Source organism: Larus michahellis, chromosome 6 (assembly GCF_964199755.1).
Source record: "Larus michahellis chromosome 6, bLarMic1.1, whole genome shotgun sequence".
NCBI lineage: Eukaryota > Metazoa > Chordata > Aves > Charadriiformes > Laridae > Larus > Larus michahellis.
Genome location: NC_133901.1, coordinates 49,877,711 through 49,898,031, shown reverse-complemented (window position 1 = coordinate 49,898,031; position 20,321 = coordinate 49,877,711). Strand labels below are relative to the sequence as shown.

Below are 20,321 nucleotides of genomic sequence, written 5' to 3'. Positions count from 1 at the left end.
AGCACCCACCAAAAAGAGCAGCACAAGGAAAATGGGATGAAGTGAGAAGAGAAAGCCCAGCTCAGAGATGAGACTCATTGGCCTTGGTGAAAGGGAGCAAGGACAGCACAGTGGCTGCCCAAGGCAGGCTGTTCTCCTTCACAGACCACAACCCTCAGCAGCAGCCTGGGGCATTACAGACCATGTATGTCACCCACAGTTCAACAGAAATTAAGCCTGGTAACCTCTGATGAGTTTGCCAGCTGTTGTGATCACAAAGTAATCAGTTTTCCATTTTACAATTATTTAAAGAACTTCCTGTACTTCACACTGTCCCCACATTCGTTCTTCCACCATGCCATGAAACATGTTTCTCTATTCAGCTGGAGCAAAGCCACCAGACCCTCCAGTCACCACAGCCACGCTGGCGCCCGGAGAGGGCATTTAGCCTAACAACATTAGCTACCATCCAAAACAGCGACCATGCTGTTGGCTGATCAGCTTAGGAAGTTTCTGCCTCCGGCCCATCTGCTTGTTCTCACCTCCTCAGCCGAGTCCAGTGCCAGATCAGCTGTTTGGGTGGCAGCCCGATGAGCAGGGAAGGAGAAGAGAAGCAGAAAAGGCAATTTCAAGTCTTCTCTGAACTCGGTTGAGCTTTCCAAGGCAGTTGATAAAATTAACAACCTTAACAGAAACTGCCCACTGCAAAGAGCAACCAAATAAAGCTGTTAGTTCCCAAATGGCTGATGACCAAGCCACAGCTGCGACGGGGAGGGGGGGAGCACGCATGAATCCTTGAGTGAGTCACTCGCTCCCTGCATCCCTGCTGGCCTAGATAAGTGCTGCTGCCAGTTGATGATGGGTGCTGCAAACCAACTCTTAAGCCCACAGCATCCCTGCTGCTCATCTCCCGGTGGGCACAGAGCCCACACTGAACAACGCAATCTCTGTGCAAGCATGCAAGCAGGAGAGGTAGTCACAGTGGCTATTAGGTCTCCAAGGTTCCCACACGGCTCCAACGGACTTTTATGTCTCTTCTTGTCCTTGCTCCTGCTTTCAGAAGACTCCCTCAAGGGCTGGGATCTCAGGCAGGTGAGGATGCAATATATAAAGCTCCTCCTTTTAGACGAGGAAACCATGGAAAAAAATGTGAAAGCAAAGAGCTAATAAAATAAAATCAGTGATGAAAACACTGTGCAGGAAGTTGCTCCTTGTCCCTGTACTGGCATTAGCTTGTTTACAGTGCTGGCTGCACACTTGTATCATCCCTGCAACGAGTTCTGATGGATCACATCAGGACTGCCTTACCTCAATGCTGAAGTTTAGGAAGAAGGCAGCAGTAAGCCTGCTAACTACCCAAAGCACAAAACGTGTCCAAATTAAGAGCAAATCATATCAAGTCTAAATCACGTGTGTAACGTCTCCCCTATGGATGCACCAAGGACAGACTACTGGCTTAAAACAGACACTCCAGCTAGCTAGATCTCTACAACACAAAAGAAAGCCTCGAGTGATGTAATACTGAGGCACCACAGCGGCAAATCCTGCAGTAAAGTCATTCAGTGCTTTAAGAATTGAGGGTTTTAAGTAAGTCCCATAGTGTCTAATGCAGTCCCTATGGGAGAGCTATTAAAGTTTTAACTATCTTCACCCATTGAGTACATGACAGACTTCTCTCCCCCAGTTTCGTTAAGTGAACAAACACAACAGAAGGAACAGGGAGAGAAAAGGAAAAGAACCTTGAAAGAATAGAGAGAGTCTCCATTTTCTGCATTTGCAATGCTGGTGTACACGCTGGATGATGAGGATTTTAGCAACAGAAGCTGGCTAGCTGATATTCACACCAAAAAGAAAGGCCACAAACTCTTAAGTCTCAGGCTAATGATGCTAAATTTTGCAATTTGAAAATTCCATCTTCTTGGTCACACAACTCTGAAAACTTCCCCCATGACTCTTGGTTGTGAAATGACAAAACACACAGGACCCTGGGTAAAACATGATTGTTCTCACAGTTATGATTGCCTGAGATAGCACTGGCTTCTCCTCCAAACCGTTAACATAAGTAGTTCAGGGAGTGCAAAGGAATAAAAGAACAGCTTCTCCTTTGCCTAATCCATCTACTCTTCTGGCCTGGAGATGCATCTTACAGTGGTTTTCCCATTGCGTACCACAAAAAAACCCCATCATTTAAGGTGCACCTGAAAAGCTTCCTTGTCTATAACTTTTAAGACAGGAGATGGAAGAATTACAGCGTTGTCACAGTCGGTTAAAAGCAAGGAATATGCGCAAAAGAGAAAGCACCACAAAGCAGAAAGTAAGATGTTTCATAGGGCACCTGCCTCAACCAAGAGTATGGTAACAGCAAATCCTACCAAGTATATGGACATGCAATAGCTTCAGAAAGGGTCACTGATATAACTATCAAGGAAAGGTCAGCAGTTTAAACCACTCGTGCAATCTTTTCTACAGCTCCCTAGACAGGCTTGAATTTTGCTTGAATTGCTTTGATGACAGGTATCCCTAAGGAAACTGGAGCCCAAACAAGCATATCTGAACTCATTTACTGCAATACTAACAAGTGAAGAGGAAAGAGATGATCATTTCTGCAGCCTTCAGACCAACACAGCTCACAGTGAGAAACAGAGCAAGAGAATGAAGGAAACAGAGTGGTCAAGACATGAAGTGCTGCCTACCCTACCCTAAGACAGACAAGGCAAATTGATTATGCTAGTCACAAGAGTACTCTGCCCAGTCTCCAGCCCGGTACTCCTGAAGCACCTAATGCTGCTACCCCTTCCAAGCAACTATCTGGCTAGCAATGCCCATGTGACAAAAACCAGGCCAGCTCAAGACATCATGTATTCATAAGGCCTCTAAGGTCTCCTGAAAATGCAAAGATGTCCCACCTTAAGAAGGCCTGTCTCTCACACAGCTCTGGCAAAAGCATCTTGTAACACAGCAAATCCCTGCTGTAAAATGAAGTGGTCCAGGGACTAAACTAACTATGGAGAGTCAGAGGAAAGCAGCTTCCCATTCTACTGTGCTTCAAAATATCATGTAGAAACACAGCAGTGGACAAATCAACCAGTGGACTTGGAGACCTGGTAAGACTTCTTTATTTCCTTCTATCAGCCGACTTGGTCCATCCGATACCACTCTAGTGTAATCTCTGCTTAACTTCCCTAAGCATCTGGCTCCCGAGGACAGAACATACACCACGTATCTCAGTGTTTATACATCTGTGCTAGAGGCAGATTTGAATCAACTGGCTCCGGTCCTGCTTGTGCAATCGATCACCCTTTGTCATACTTGAAAATGGCATCTCTTTAGCCAAACTTTGGGACCCGGGGCAAGAGATTCCTCATTGACCTGTCAGGGAGCCCAAGAAATCAGAGATAAAAGGTCTTTGGGAGGAGGAAGTCACTAGGATTGTTGAGCCTATGTGGAACAGAGCAGGAGTCTATGTTCTTCGGAGATAGAAACATTTTCAGGAGGAACAGCTTGATGCTGTTCTGCTACCAGCAATTATGCTAGGTTCTAAACAGCAAGTATGTTTCCTTTTAGTGACCACAGTTTGATTTAATATCCGATTCCAGAGCAGATTTCTTGCTTTTGAAGTCCAAGTTTCCCTCTTACTCTCGTCCCATCTCACCATACTTGTGGACTTCTTTCTTACTTCACATTTTAACTAACAGATTTGTGCTCTTAAATAAAACAATTATTCATTTTGAAATGTAAACAACAAACTGAAAAGGTCTACAGAAGAAAATGCATACTTTGGCTCTTTATAGTAAAGTCAGCAAGTAACTTCATATAAATCTTAATTCAGAAGGTACCCAAAAGACAGCTGAGGGTCACTGCTGATGACCTGTGGAAGTCAGGCAGACACATGGCACTTGGCTATCTCCACTTCCACAAGCACCCAGGAGACCTGCAAGTGCATGCAAAAGCAAACAGCCACTCTGCCACAGGAGTAACTACTAAGGCCAGCTATAAGCTGGATAATAAAGAGGGGGTGGGGAAAGGCTGCAGTGAAGACCTGGTGTCATACCAGGACAGGCAGGGAGAGCGCCTAAAGAGAACAGGTCATGATCTGGCTGGGGGGAAGGGCGGGATGGGAGCTGCAGAGCAAGAGAGAGAAAACAAGACACCCTCCTCCCAGACAAAGGATTAAAAAAAAAATAATTAAAAAAGTATAAAAGTCCATTTATTGAAAATTCTCTTTTGTAACACATTGCAGTGACATGTAAACTACTGCTCTAGCAGCCATAGAAATGCCAGATGAATGCGACAGAGGCTGGCTTGCATAGAGAGGGAAGGAGGAAGATGGGCTTGGTGGCATTCTCCAGAGAGGACACATGGTCTCACCGAGTGCTGCTCTCCTTTGGTCCCTCCAGGACGTTGACAAGGCAGAGCTAGAAGGACAGTATTTGATGGCCAGTACTAACCCTTTCCTGTCCTTGCTGCCTTGAAAACAGCAATATAATTGAGGTGCAGAACAACCGAACTTACAAGCAGTTTTCTAGACTTCTTTTGAGAAAAAGTCAACATGACAAGCTCAGACAGGGTCTTATGGAATTTGGTTGCCAAATGCAAGACAGCTCTCAAGAGCATTCTTGTTCGAGTCCCTTAACAGATCTGTCTCCGATGATGAATAACCTTTGGGACCATGGAAGCAATTACAGAGCAGGGTTCAGAGAACTTCTGTGTTACAATTTTTCTATTTGATATAAAATTGCCATCTAAAACTAAGCCTTCTGTTGCATTACAAGTCCTACCTTTGAATAATGCACTTACCAAACATATCAGTAGCATCTCCATACACATCTTGCTGAATATTGTTTCTGGTTCTTTTGGGTAGCTTGTTAGCATACTGTGTGTTTCTGGGAGGGCCAGACAGCATGGCACTAGAACAATAAGCTTTCTCCCAAAGCTTTTAGCAAGCACACAAGCTTCCTAACCTGCAGGCTGGAAGCTGTCTGTTGGTAGAGTGCCAAGAGAAAAATGGGATGCCCCTTCGCACCGGCCAAACACAAAACCAGGAGCAAGCATCTCAGCACGGTCCAAATGTATGGAACTAGCAGAACGCTGTGAAAAGTTTTATCAAAAAAGTTAAAGCAAGGCTTGATTCTCTTGCATTGCGGACATGACACAGGTTCCAGTATGAGCAGCAAAGATCAGCATATGGAACAGAAGATTGCTTTAGGAGCACATCGTGACCCTGACAAAAACGAATATACAAATTACCATCTGGAATTAAGTTTCACATAAGGAAAAGGAGCAAAAAGCTGCCTTTTGTAAAAGCCCTGCACCCCCTGCTACACCACTGATAAGAGTGAAATAAAACAAGAGGAAAGAGATCCCATCAGCAGCCTTGCTCTGAGCAACTGCTTTTATTTTAGTGAGACGGGAGGGGAAGGGGAAAGGAAAAAAAAAAAAAAAAGAAAAAAAAAGAGCAGCCTTCATTAGTCACTGATAGGATAAGTTGTATTTACAAAGAGTGCATTAGTCATCTACTGGTTTTGTTCCAGAGGGAGCAGAGGAGGGCTCTGCCTTCCCAGCTTCCACAGGAGACAAGGCCTCCGTGCCCGAAAGCGCAGCCACCGCACGCTTCATTCCAGAAAGCGCTTATGACGGTGAGGTCCCCTCATCCCTCCACCCAGGCACTGCTTTCTGCTCTCTGACAGACACCGACGAGGAAGACACAGGTGGAAAACAGATCCTTCCGATTAGTACTGACCTACACTGCCTCTCAGGGCTCCGTCTATTAAACACACATCAAAACAGCACCGCCAGCCCTGGTGGGAGGAAGACGCAGGAAAATACTGAGGCTGCAGCTTCTCTAGTAGCTGTCACTGCTCACATGAAAGCTCATCCACAAAGGAAGATAAGAATGCAAGGCAAGCAATTCAGAGGGATTGCAAAGACAACTGCTCCTCTTTTCCTCCCTGAAGTCGCAGCATGCTGCAGAAAGCCTTAAATACACAGAGACCCTGCCCTCGCCGGGGCAGTTCGAAGTGTCTGGACTACAATGTCCTCCTGCACAGCTTCTGTGCATGCCCCAGCTCTCTAAGACCACCTCATCCCCAGCAGACTGACAGGAATTGCCTCTTCCTACACACCTCCTCCTCGTGTGCTGGCTACAGCCATCGGGAAAGGCTGCAGCAAGCAGCACCTGCCCCTAGGTATGGAAGGAGCACCGAGGAAAGGCAGTGGCTGCATTTCCACTGGCACCTGCAGAGAGGTTCACATGCTAGAGAGCCAGAGGGTCAGGCAGGCTGGGGAAGGCAAGACTTGTCACAGAACAAATATGCTGTTCCTTCAAATGCTGAGCTGTTATCAACTCTACAAGAGCTTCTGAGCTGCAGGGAATCTGCCTCCAGTTCTTCTGAGAAATTCTGGGAAGTTCTTGAACCCCTGAGAAGAGGGCTGCCAGCTTAGTGGGTGTTTTACTGGTACTATCCTACAAATCTATTCATTCCTGTTAAAAAAACAAAAACAAAACAAAAAACAATCAAACAAAATCAAACCCGTAGCCAGACTCACGTCTGCCCTGCTAACAGTGATTTTGCTGCCTCCTCCCCCCGCCCAGCCACTCATTCATCTTCACGCAAAATAGCAAAGGGATTATGCAGATGTTGCTTTGCTATCCTGACCTTCTTAACCTGGGCCCACGTGCCATCAGTGATGTTGTGCGTTCACCATCCCACCACCCATACGTCAGAGGCTAACTCCCTTCTGGCCACAGCCTCATTCATAAGCTGGCTGGTAATTCTCATCTCCTGCTACACAGCTTCACAGGAGCAGAGGCAGGAACTACCACCCTCCCTGCATGAGGGCGAAGCAAGGTCCAGAGCACAACACGCTACTTGTAAACCACAACTGAAATGAAGAAGGACAAGACAGGGCTGCATACCTAGAGTCGTATCCGACTAAGGGGCAGCAGGAACACTGGAAAATTGAATGCTCAGAGAGGAGGTCCACAGTGGGGACAGTGTAGAGCATCTGTAGATGTGTGCCTGGGGAAGAATAAGGGGGGGGAGGGAAATGCATCGTGAGGGACAGGATTTCACTCTAGCATCCAGCAGAAGCAGCAGCTCAAATGGAGCTGAGGCTACTGCAAAGGAACCACAGAAGGTGGCTGGGCCACCAGTTTGCATATATGCTGTTTTCTACTCCTAGGTGAAAGTCTCTGCCTAATCCAGAAAGAAAGGCTGCAAAAGTCCTGCAGAACAGGTCAGCAAGGGTTTTCACAGTCATCACTTGACCACACTATGGACATAGGAAAGTTGCATCCCATCCAGTGAGGATAAACTACCTTCACTGTCCAACAACTACCTTCAGAAAGCCTGAGAAGAGATGCTAAGGACAACCTAGAATAAATCCATAATGATGTCCCGAGTGAGGGAACAAACAACCTTATGATTCAGACAGCAGCTCAATAGATCTACAACTGGGAAGGTTCCAGGTGAACAGGAAAAGACTCTTAAATTTGCCCCGCAAACTGCAGGAAGCGTATAGCAGACACAGGACCAGGTGGCAGGGGAAGGTCTCTGGCAGGGAAGAGAGGATAACTTCTGCATGGCCGTCAGTGCAATGATCACAGTCAGCATTGTTGGTGAGCCTTGTGTCAAGATCCAAGCACCAGCAAAATGCAGCTGTCAACACCTGTCCATTATCACCCAAAACACACAGGGAAGTAGCAAGTATCTGTTATTTTGATTCCAAGAATCAGACCAAAGGTGGTCTTGGGCTCAGCCCTGCTGTCCTCACAGTTCTCCTCTATCTTCTGCAGCACTCCAGGCATCTGTCCTGCAGAGCTGACATCCCCAGGGCAGAGCAGAGTCACCTTCCCAAGAACAATTTTCTTTGGAGCTTTGGAAAAAAAAAAATAAATAAAATAATATAGTCAAGGCCTCTTCAAACCAAAAGCCCCCAGACAAACCACAACTCAGCTGCTGGGACTTACAAACCAACACTGTTAACAGCTCCCAGAGTTTTCCAGGGTGTGTAACTGTGGTTAGGAATACATCTGCCACAGCTACATTTCCCTTCCTTTGGCAGAAAAGGTGTATGGAGGGGCAAAGAAAAGCATGCTGCAGCACACGAGAGTTACTGGGCTTTTTGGTCACTTTCCTAGTTTTTAGATCCCTTTTTCACATTTTAGAAGCCATGAAAGTCTCTGTAATTCCCAATGCACACCACAGCCATAGTACTAACTTTCTTGACGTTCAGAGCATTAAAAACACCAGCATCCCTAACACACCACAGTTAACACAGACACAGGCTATCAATACCCCAGGCTTTCCACTGCTCTCTCTTTGCAGCTCTGCCCTGAACAGACAGATGGGTGGCTCTCACCAGCATCTTCCACCCACCTGCGTCTTCACCTCAACTAAGAGAGGGGACAGAAATCACCCTTCCCAAGGACCTGATGATGACGCATCCAGCACTGTAGACAAGCTGTTGCCTATAAGGACTCAAGTGGTCGCACAAGTTTTTCTCCATAGGGTTAGGGGCTGGAAAAGTTCCAGGAGGCTGGGCTTTAGTGAACAAGACCCTGTGCAAGGGGATACCATAAGCAGCTGTTCTCTGGGAAGCCAAGACCTTCACTTTAAAAGTGCAGCAGCAGAGCGAGAGCTGGAGTAAAACTGAAGTGATAAGCAAACTGCATAACAATTTCCTCTGGAGCTGGCACTCACAAGCAGAAGACAGACACCCAGCTTCTGATATTGCTCCTGCTGGGCACCTTCTGTCCTTGCAAAAGAGCCTCAAAGCTTTATGGAGATGTCTACTCTGCAATCAAAGGTTTAATCGCAGCATGAATAGACATATCCATGTTAGCACTACACTCGCTAGCAGGAGTAGTAATAGCGGGATTCATGGACTTTAACACAAATTGTACAGTCCTGCTGGGGACCTACATATGTGCCTAAGTTGCTAGCCCACGCTGAAATCCCCACCACTATGGCTTCAATGCTGTTATCTCTACACTACCGAGAATAAAGTCAGTGAAGTATGTCCTTCATGCTGCAATCACACCTTCTGCTACACTGCCAGCAGAAAGACCAAGTTCTCTCTTCATCTGCTTCAGATACTCAGTACTTGTACATAGACTAGGAGAAGTGGGATAAGAGGAATGAAGAGAAAGAGGGAAAAAACACAGACACAGCGTGAGAGATTTCTAATTACGCTTTGTTTATCCAGTTCTGTGCATTTTCCCCACTCAAACACTGGACACATCCAAAGGCAAGTTCTACAGTAATAATAATAATGAAATAATAATAGAAAGACATAACAAAAGGGAGAGACACACGAAGAGCAGCTCCAGGAACTCACAGCACATGTGGGTGAAGTGATTACACTTCATATCTCACAGCTCCACCACCCACAGCCAATTCCATTTCCACCGCAATGAGCAAGCAGCATCAAGTACCAATCTCCAGCTCAACGGGTGCAGAGATTTACAAATACACACGCAGCAGTTCCCATTACGGTGGTCTCTGAGCACACGCTACCAGCACACAGAGGTGCCCTGCTCTCCCACACTAGCTCTGCATTTCAAAACTAGCACTACAGGGAAGGAAACAAAAAGAAGCCAGCTTTGCGTGAGTTTTAGAGCCTCCAGAGAAGATCCAGGTTAAGTTCAGTGACACATAGGACTAACTCGTTCCCATAGGACTGGTCGCCCACCTGAGCATGCTGGCAGCACTACCTCCACATTCAAACCTGTGGTCACCCTCTTCAGCTGCCTTTTACCATCGCATCACCCAGCAGATGGAACAATGCTGGTAGTTACTTTGTTCAACTTATGCCTCAGCTCTCCACTTGAGCATTCTATCCCCAGGCTGAGTTAATGTTCTCCCAGATCTGACAGTCAGAAGTGCTTTCAATTGTACCAGAAAAGAGACTGCCAAGCAAACACCCAGGACTTCGTCCTTTCCCCTCCAAATGGCAGGTATCAGAAAGAAAACTGGTTTTCAAAAATCTGTTTCTGAATTTTTTAAAGATTGGGCCACCCTCAAAGACACACATGTGGGAACAAAAATGAGGGCACAGAACTGAAAGAGGCTTTGGACCAGGAAGGTCAGAAGAATGACAGCAACTGAGCCATAATCAACAGGACTGAACTCCATCCGAGTTAAGCATGTGGTTGTTGTATTCACCAGCACACTGTCAGGAGCTCAGGAGTCTGAGCCTTACTCAAATTACGAGCTACGACTGACTACCTGAGGCCACTGAGCCAAGGAAACTGAGAAGCAGATGAGCCATAATCACACACTGCTGCCAGCTTTGGTTGTGTGTTCTGGGACTCCTGGAACAACACGGTCCACAAGGGCTCAGGTATACTGCTGCTGGAAGAGCAAGTCCCTCTGATTCTCTTTCCTTCATTTCTCTTCCACAAGCAAAACTCTCAAAATACATAATTTAAAAAATAATCTACCCTGCTGACAAAAGTAAAGAACAGCTGCACACGCTCCTTTCTTCCCTTAAAATTCACATGGTATAAATCTGTGCAAAAGACTGCCCAAAGTCAGAGATGCACACAGTAACAGAAAAAGCACAGAAAACAGAGAGCTTGAACCCTGGAACCTGCAAACCAGTTCATTTTGCAGGACCAGAGGTAGCTGGGAAAGAGGGCGTGAGAAGGAAGGGGCAGAAGGAAACAACATACTCAGTCTGCACCACCACCAGCCCACTACCGGGCAAAAAAGCACTCACCAGTACTCCCACATCCACTACCACGCCACGTCAGGAAAGCAAGTTAAAAAGGAAGCCTAAGAATGACGGCACAAACTGTATTAGAGTCCTACAATATAACGGAGAGAGACCAGTGACCTCACCCAAGAATTCAACAGGGTATTTTAAAAGCTCCGCAAAGGGGACAGACTTTCTCAATTGCTACAGAAAGCTGACCTAAAATAATCCTGTTAGTTTGTTTCAGGACTCTTCCTGAGGGAACAGAGCGAAAGGCGGCATAGTGACAGGACCCCAGGAAAGAATGGATGTTCCCTGAAAAGCCCTGATGGCAAAGGTGTTGGGGTGGGAAGTACCAGCTTGCCCAGCTTGCCTTCATGTCCGACAAAGCACGCTGCCCCGCCTGCGCATGCAAAGCCACGTGCACGGAGGGCATCCCTCCCAGCTCCAGCGCTTAACAGTGAAAAGGTTTGAACGACATCCCACCAGGGTATGGAGGGGACGTCGTTCTGCCTGATGGTCCAGGAAAAGCTACATCTTGAGATGCACAAAGGCACAGAGGCAGCAGCTGAGGGGGAAGGCCTAGGGAGATTAATGTGTTTATCTCCTCGCTTAAGTCTCTTACCGGCCAATGGTTTCAGCCCGATGGCAGCAACAGGACTAAAAATAAGAACTCAGGCATTACCAGTGACTCACCGAGCGGGCAATGGCACTGTGAGGGATCACAGAGAAACCCGTTCCCACTCTTGCAGCCTAGCTCTTAAGTTGTAGGAAATTGACTTCCCAAAGAGACAAGGGAGACACAAGGTAGAGATCTCTTCATTCAAGCAATCTCTAAGGCTGTGTGTCATTCTCTTCAGGCATGCAGTGGCTTTAAATAGATAATCAGAGCAGTCATAGACCCAAATTTTAGGTTCAGTACCTGCGCCTCAGAGAGTGAAACTGCAGCTTGTATCAGAGGGGGCAAGCAACGCCATCAGATCAGTTCCACACTTTCAGAACATTAAAATTCCCTGCTAGAGGCAATGCTAGCCACTGCCGGTCTTAGTTTCTGCCTGAATCTTGTCTATCAGTAAACACACTTCACAGACACAGCAACTCCTGTGTGTCGCATTAGAAGAGTTCCTACAGCAAGGACAAGCTCACACCAGCAAAGCTAGCACCACAGCAAGACATCGTTTGGACTGAAAAGCCTTCTGTTCCCTCCAAAAACCTGTCTACCCTTCAGATGGTATTTTAGTAATTCAGCTGTACAGAGATGCAGTGGCATCTCCAATTCCTTAGCTAAGCTACTGGAACTGAAGATTCCAGTAGTACAGTTGTTCGAGCTAAAGGTCCCACCATAGGACCGATTCCCTTCATCTTCTTCCCCACAAGGCTACAGGTAAGACGAAGCCAGATTTTTTTTGGAGTATCTCTAGGAAGAAAGAGATCACTCTTCTGGCACTGCCTGTGGTGCAGATCTGTTCAACAGCAGGTACAGGAGGTCCCTTTATTCTGACACTGGCAGTCACTATGGTCCCATCCTTCCCCTGCCTGTTTCCTAATGGCCCTGCATCCGCTTTGCTTATGACGCTGGCGCAAGCATTTGTGCAACAGCGCGCTGAACTGGATAGCTGAACTGATCCATCATTAACCCGGTTCACCATGTAACTATATAAAGAATTTGTGCTGGTGCAAGGAGGGAACGAACGATCAGAATAAAGGCTGCCTCTTTCAGCAGCAGCACACAGCTCACACTGGCTCCAACTGCTCATGAAGCTACAGTGTACAATGCCACTCTCCTTTGCTATGACATTCCAAGAAATTAGTGCCCACAAATGGTTTATGTCAGACCTCATGATGTTCTAGTCTTCTGACTGAATTAGTCTACCCCTAATTTCTGATCCATCACGAGAAACAACCATTCACAAGAGCTCCCCCAACATTCTCCCTTTGTAACTCCTGGCACTCATGTAAGAGGTCGTAATTTTTATAAGTACAGAATGCAGATCATTCTTTACCATCCCCATATCACATATTGAGGAAAAATATCCATTTTCACAGATTAAAAATCATAGAGTGCGAATAAAGCAATTTATTTGAAAATCACAAGGAGTCAGCAGACAGCCAGGACTTGCAGAGCCCCAGATCCTGTACCTAAAAGAATTAAAACCCCGCTCGCGTAATACCAGGATCTCGCATGAGATCTGGATTATAGCAAGGCAAATATGACATTGCTATTGAGATAGCACTGCTTCAGAGACGGGCCGTTCAGCAGCTAGTGAAGCACCCTGATTTCCCAAGAAGCAATTATGCAGATGGCTGAGTACAGTCAGAACCAAGGACCTCACCAATGAGAACAACAGTGTCCAATACCCATCAGGTGGTCTACCGCCCTTTGACAGGGACAGCCAAAACCAGAGTGTACTAACTCCCAAATCTACATGTAGCTCCCATCCATTCAATATACTGGAGAACTTGCAACGAGCAGCATCTCCTCTTGCGTCTAGGAGAATACAGAGCAATTCTCTCTCTAGTTGGTCAGGAAACCGGCAGGCCAGAGCAATGAAGAATTTACACGATCTGAAGTTAAAGCTGGAGACTGTTAAAGCTCCCAGTTTGCCCTACAAGGACAGAATGGAGACCACACATCAAGAATTATTCAAGTATTAGAACCATAGGACACTTGACTCAATGACTAAAAGAAATGGAAGTTTTAAGGAGAAAATAACTTGGCAACGTATCTAGAAGAGCACATCACTGACAGTGTACGGGAGAAACTTTTATTTATTACAGCCTATACATAGCTCCGCACTCTAAGAGAAAAATCACAAAAATAGCACCAGAGGAACAAAGAATGTGAAGACGGGTCTGGGTAAAGCAGTTATGAAATTGCCATGGCAGATATGGGAGGAAGGAGTTTCAGAAGGAAGAGCCAGGCGACACCACCCGTAGCCAGGGCTGGCAGGAGGCACCGCGCCAGCCTCACGCTGACAGCTGCCTGTGGGCCAAGATAAACCCCTCTTGGCCTCGCTGATCAGCAGCACAGGGAAGACAAGATAAGCATTCAGTCTAGAGAGGGAAAACACCCGCATTACTGGGAAGAGAGGGGATTTTAAGGAGTCAGTTTTTGTTTTTCAAACAAGCAGGTTCCCCATGTTGGAGGACCTGGGACAGATCATTCTTGGAAGTCAGAGGAGGAAGACGGCAGCGCATCTCAGAAAACCAAACATCTGCAGGTCTAAGGTGCTTTTCCAGTCTTCTCTGCCTCCTGCCATGTTTAAACATATTTTGCCCTGTCCAATACAGCTATTTTGACAAGATGCTGTCCTTAGGGACTTCTGGTTGCCTTCATGATACCAAGATACATGCTTGAGTCTCAACCACTGGGCAAAATCAGTTTGTAGCTCTGTGGTCATCAGATGCTCCCAGGAATACAATTTGGACAAGAGAAACAATGAGTCATGTTTGGGCAGAAATACAGCATAGACCACATATATTTATTTTGCATCTTCCTGTGTTCATCAGTACAAGTTAAACCTGGCTGCTTCTCTTTGTTCCTTACACTTTTAAAGGAGCAATAATCACCTCTCCTCCAAAAGGCAGCTTTACTATTTCTTCTGATTTTATGCTGAAGAATCATATTCCCAAAATGTTAACGGTCGTCTTCATGTCTGAATTAGTCAATAGGATCATTCAGGTTCAGCTCCAATTTGAGACACAGTCTTGTTCTATGATTCCCCAACCTGACTGCAATTCCGTGGTCCCGTCAGCACAGTCATCTTGGGATGTACTTTCAGATCTTTCAGCATATTATCTTACTACAAAGATAAAATATTTGCTCCTGGTTTAGTTCATGAGTTTATGCTTAGTAAAGCTCTGAGGGCACCATTACACCATCTCTAATCATCTACCTCAGTACAGACCAGAGTGACCCAAAACATGACAGCTTATTAGCAAATATTTCACATGTACATTGCAAGAAAGATCCTTCTGCTCAGCACATAAATTGTTAAAGTCTCCATTTATCAGGTAGAAAATACATGTTAACATATAGACAGGTCATGACTAAGCATCAAGAAGAACAATTTGAAACGCCCTTCAAATAAAATACAGATCCAGATTGTTCGTACTGACTGCAAAAAGAACGCTCAGCATTTCCTATGACACCTTCTAGTACTGGATTTTCAGTGCTTTAAACAGCTATTAATATGGCCTAATAGCACCAGCAATAAAAGAAGAATACACCATTTTGCAGAAACGCAATCTGAGACTCAAATTAGTCTGCATTTTAAAAGGTTGAGGCCCAAAATGACTCTGCTTTTCCTTAGATGCTGTCTGCCCAACAAGCAGATTTGCTTTGATTAGCCTCCAGCTATTCCTATGGAGGAAAAAGTGGGGGACAAGAGGGGGTACTGGGTTTTCTGTCTGAATTTAATGACAAAACTGAACAAACAGCTGAACGCAATGCCTTGCTTATCATCACACAAGCTATGAGTAAGGCAAGATCAGACAAGAGGTAGCTCACCATCTTTTACCCTCTTTTTAAGGAAAAGGCCAATATTGCCTCACAGATGCCCATTTGCTACAGGCACTTCTAATACAGGGCACTTTTGTCCTATAAACGGCACCTCCTCTTCCACACCAGCCACTTACACACTAAGCTCTGATATCCAAACTTGAAATGCATCTTGAAGTGGCACCCAGACATTTATACTGACCCACTCTAGTCAAAAGATGTTCCCGACATCTTGAAAGAGACGGCAGGTTATGACGGACCGTGTCTTGTCTTCTCCATACTCTTCTGTACACTTTTCAAAAGCCATAGGAGGAGAGAAGAAGGAGATGAAGTGGCAGCTACTGCAAAAGACATTATCTCTTAATGAAGGATTCATAAATGTAAAAGCTTTCCTTCTCTATCAGTCAACAGTTAAGCCAATAGTGCAAGTAATAAAACTCTGGGCAGCGGCACTGAATGACCATGCCAATGAAGAGATAGAGGAAAAACCTTTATCTAGACCCAGTAGGCATAACACTTTGGAAAAAAAAAAAAAAAAAAAAGGTAATACTTAAGTTCTGTTCCAAAAAATTGTTTTACAAAATAACTGGAAGTTTAAAAAAATAGCAGAATTAATATCGTCTACGGAAATCGATAGTGACACCACATCATAGATGGGATTACAGAAGCCATGACTAAATGTCTGATTCCAAGGAATACCCAAAAATTTGATTTTCAGCAACGCTAGGTATGCCAAGATAAGGTAAATTATGCCCAGGAGAAGCAGGGGTGCCCAGTGCTTCCATCTCTGAAACAGACAAGCTAAGGAGAGCAAGTGGCAATTATAAGGTCCAAGTTTTGGCACAAGCTCACATCATGGTGTTCAGCTTTGCACTTGCTTTTTCCCCTCCCTTTGTTAACACCATATTAGAACATACTAAAGCCTAGAGGAACCTTCTCAGGTTTGATTGTTCAGTGAAGAAACCCCAATCTTTTCAAATACAACAGCCTAAGAAAACAGAGCACAGGCATATCTTTGTAATTCTGGGTCAAACTCACAAATCTTGGCCTTGTGGCAACATACAGCAGGAGAGCAAGACCTGGAAAAGAAGATCTGGCCAAACCGCAGGCATGCAAACCTGGCACCACTGAGTGTTTTTGGCCATCAGGCCACAAACCGTTTTGTACCGAGAGCTAATTCTCCCCTCGCCTACCCAGCAGCGCTCCGGACAGCCCCATTAGTGGTTTGCTCCCCATCGCGCTGCCAGCCACTTCCTCCTCCCCCACCGGCCCGCTTCCTCTTCAACAAGCTCGCAGCTCCACCGGGGATGCAGCAGCTCACCGCGCAGCATCCTTCTCGTCTCCATTTTAACTAAAGCTGCTAACCAAAGCTCCTGCATGCCCTAGGCATCCCATTTCCATGTGTAAACAGCTTCAGCCCAAGCCTGTTTTCTTTTCAAGCAGTTGAGTCTCTCCCACAGATCGCACAGCAGTCCCTATGGTAGGGTCTGAGTGCCCAGTGGCAAACACTCCAACCCTCCTCTTCCACAAAGGGCAGATGTGCAAGTACGTAACACATCCTGAAACATTATGTGAAGCTCCCAAAGCTCCTCCATCTCCACATAAAAGATGCAACTGCTAGAGACAAGAGCAAGGTGGTTTGAAATGCTTTCATTATAGCATAGAAATGGCTCCTTTGAGAGCAGATGCTGACACCTTTCTGCTTAGCCCCAGAAGAAGAGACAGAGGAATCGTCACTGAGCTAGCCACTAGCTATCCATCTAGGACCACTAAGCTTCAAGCACGTGATCCTGCCACAGACAGCAGTTGCCTTATTAGGAAGGTGCCTTATTAGAAGATGAAGTCCATTTAATACCCTAGAGGGTCTGCTACCATTAGCTCAAGTTGGCAGCCAGGGTATAGAACGAAGAAATCAAGCCTCTCTCCAGCAATCAATGCTGCCCCCAAAATGGGAGAAGAAACATCCCCTTTAGGTGAAAATCTCCCCTCTGCCCTAAAACCTACCCATTTTGTCCCACAGCATGGAAGTTCTCCCAATATACAGAACACCTATAACCACAGAAATTCATAATTCTAAAGAACTTAGCACAGACAGAGGAGTAAGAGAACAACCAGAGAAACCCTTTTCAATGAGGATGAAGGAACTGGTCCCACATTAGGGGAAGCCACTCCAAGCCTGCAGAGTAGCATAACAGGCTGTCCTATCTCAAAAGGAAATTATTAGAATGGACGTGTCGGTACAGTACTGAGTGGGAGGACACTAAGACAGAGATAAAGGGAGCTTCCACTTCTCTAAACTTTCCCTGTAATGCTTTATATTCAGATGAACAGACATCATCCGTGCAGTTTTCTCATGTCAGGTCCCAAGCAGGAATGTGGGGTTTTTGTTATATTTTAAATTCAATATAGTCGTTGCCAATCCTCCCCCTTCCTTAAGCGGAATTATTCACGTATTGAAAAGCAATGCATATCCTTCCCAAGTAAAACAGCACATGATGCGGAGGTGGCACCACACTAAAACACAAACATAGCCAGATTAATAATTATGTAAAAACACCACTTTTCCTACTCCATGCAACTGCTTTGTGTTGCTGACTCAGATGTGTTCATTCCAACAGACAAAAAGCTGGGTTTTACTACTGCTAGTCCCGCTAAGGCTTGGGAAAGCAAAGTCAAGCCCATGCCAGTCTCAGCTAGGCTCAATCTAGGAAGCTCTTTAGCACTAGAAGCCCCAGCCCTGCAAATCCCCAGCGGGAACTGCAGACCGTGGGCACATTTGTAGGAGAATAATTAGTTTCAGAGCCAAGACTGTGCTCCTCCCCCACCCCCTAAATTAAATAAGCCAAGAAAGAGTACGCAGCCATCCAGTCATTCTTGGAGAATCATTTTTCTGACTAGGTCTGCACTTTAAGGATGCCATTTTTCATTATTGTTAATAGGTCTCATTAACTAGAAGCTCTTAAGCACAAGACCATTACTAAATGCAGTTTACATTGCACAAAAGCAATGCCCTTATTGTGGCAAGGGCAGGGGGGAAAGGAAACAGTTTACCTTTCCATAAACACCGATAATTCAAAACCAAGTACTATTTGCCCTTCATTTGGGTTCACAGTTATTCCAAATGAATTGACAGTTAAGAGAAGAATGGCTTTAAAGATCTCCAGTTTGCAATTAAAGTATACCTCATGACTTAAAAATGAACAACAGTTCATTTTAAAACACAGCTATTGGAAAGAAACCAAAACACCTCCTCTTTTTCACTTAAGAAAAACTTCCAGAGCTTTTTGGGGTTGGTGATCACATCGTGGATTTATAAAGATACACAACCACATCCTTAAATTTCAGGCACATAAGCAACTTAAATGAACAAGTATTTCCCGCCCCCCCCACCCCCAAACAGCCAGACTCTGGATAGTGAACTCTCACTTCAGCTCAAAGTCTGAAACAATGTGTGTTCTTGGAAGCCTAAAAGAGAAGGCTGTACAAGAATTTCACTTTTATGAAGCCACAGAGCCACTGAGCACGGGGGGGGGGGGGGGGGGGGGGGGGGGCGGGGGCGTGGCTGGCATGCTTCATGCTAGAAGAGTCAGCCCAGGCAATATTTAAAACCTATTCTCAAGAGTCAGAGAAGTACCTACCCAATTTGTTGCAGTGTTTCAGTGCTCCACAAAACCTGCAGAATCATCAGGGCTTGCAGTTAGTAATACAGTTGATATCCCTACAACTTGTGCACTGAATCGGCTAATAACACAATATCATTTTCCATGGAGAAGTCTTGTCATCATACTCTTCATGCTTTCAATTCAAATATTGCTTAAATCAACCCAAATTTCTAGTCATGAACAGACACTCTTTCTGTTTGGAGGCAACCAGCATATCATCCGTACAGAGAAGCAGAACAAAGTTTATAGCTTCAGTGTAAAAAGTTATTTCCAACCACGTGCCACATCCACGCAGTTCACAGGACTGAGCCTGGGAGGACTGTGCTTCACATCCTCCTTCACAGTATTAACATTCCTTTTCATAGGAAGTAAAAAAGATGGGAAAAAAATACTTCATAAGTGTCTTTTACATAGACCTGCACCACACAGAGCTTCTAAAACCAGCATCACGGGATGCTACATTACTGGTTCTCGAGGCTTTCCCTTTGCCATCTATCTTCTCCCCTGCCCTCCACCAAAAAAAGCCCCAACAAACTAGCAGAAAAATTCTTTGCAACCTGAAGGCCAAAAAGTTATGTGCAACAGTGCTAGCATAGGTCCACACACCAGCATTAGTTCTCAACAGCATTACATCTAACACAAAGCTCAACTGCAAACAAAGACAAATGCAATTTCCAAAAGTGGAGAAATTCAAGCCATGATGGGCAGTACTATCAGCTCCTAAATTTAATATACACTCATTGCCAGACCACTAATTCATTTTGTCTCACATTCCGTAATCAATGGTGGCTGAAACCTGCTAATTCAGGTAGAATAACAACATTTCAACTTACAACATACGGGAACATTAGGACAGCCAGATGGCAGAAAAGACAGACTGAAAAAGGATAATGGTTGAATGTCCTTGGTTGTGTTGTTTTCTGGTTTTTGTTTGTTTGTTTTTAAATAAAAATATCAATCTATAGGATGGATCACTCCCAATGCTGGCATCGAACCTCCACCTCCCCACCCCTTCCCTCATCTTCCACTCTCCTGCGGTGGTGCTAGGAAAGGCTGTATCTCCAAAGGCAAGCTTGTATTCTTCTCTGAAGTTATGTAGAAAACAACCGTCAATAAAAAAAATAAAATAAAAAAAAAAAGATACAAGATCTGTGTTTCAGGATTGCCCCAGTCATCCTGTACAAAGGGGAGAAAGGATTAATCTCCCGGTGCCAAACACAAATAACCTGAAGAAATAAGTCTATAAGCCCTTTACTTTTAAAAAAAATTCCCCTCCAAATACACCCACTTTAATTACACACAAGTTTCTCATCCTTTTTTCCAATCTATGATATTTGTCTCAAGGCAGCAAGTTTGAAATGAATTATTGAAAAGATAAATTTTCAATTCGTTGCATAACCACATTTGTCTCTTATTACAGAAAGGGCACACAAGAACATCTAACTAATTTTTACAGCACACTTTAATTAACCTTAATCACA

The 20,321-nt window shown here is 45.1% G+C and overlaps 1 protein-coding gene across 24 annotated transcripts in view; it reads right to left on the bottom strand.

Annotated features, from left to right (window-relative positions):
• Window positions 1-20,321, bottom strand: part of CAMK2G (calcium/calmodulin dependent protein kinase II gamma) — a 254,088-nt gene that overhangs the window by 79,941 nt on the left and 153,826 nt on the right. Inside the window, exon 1 of one of the 24 annotated variants that reach the window (XM_074591305.1) lies at window positions 15,381-15,465. The exons of the other annotated variants lie outside the window; for them this stretch is intronic. The gene's annotated coding sequence lies outside the window, so the exon portion shown is untranslated. Of the gene's footprint in view, window positions 1-15,380; window positions 15,466-20,321 lie in introns of those variants that run through there. 24 annotated transcript variants of the gene reach the window in all.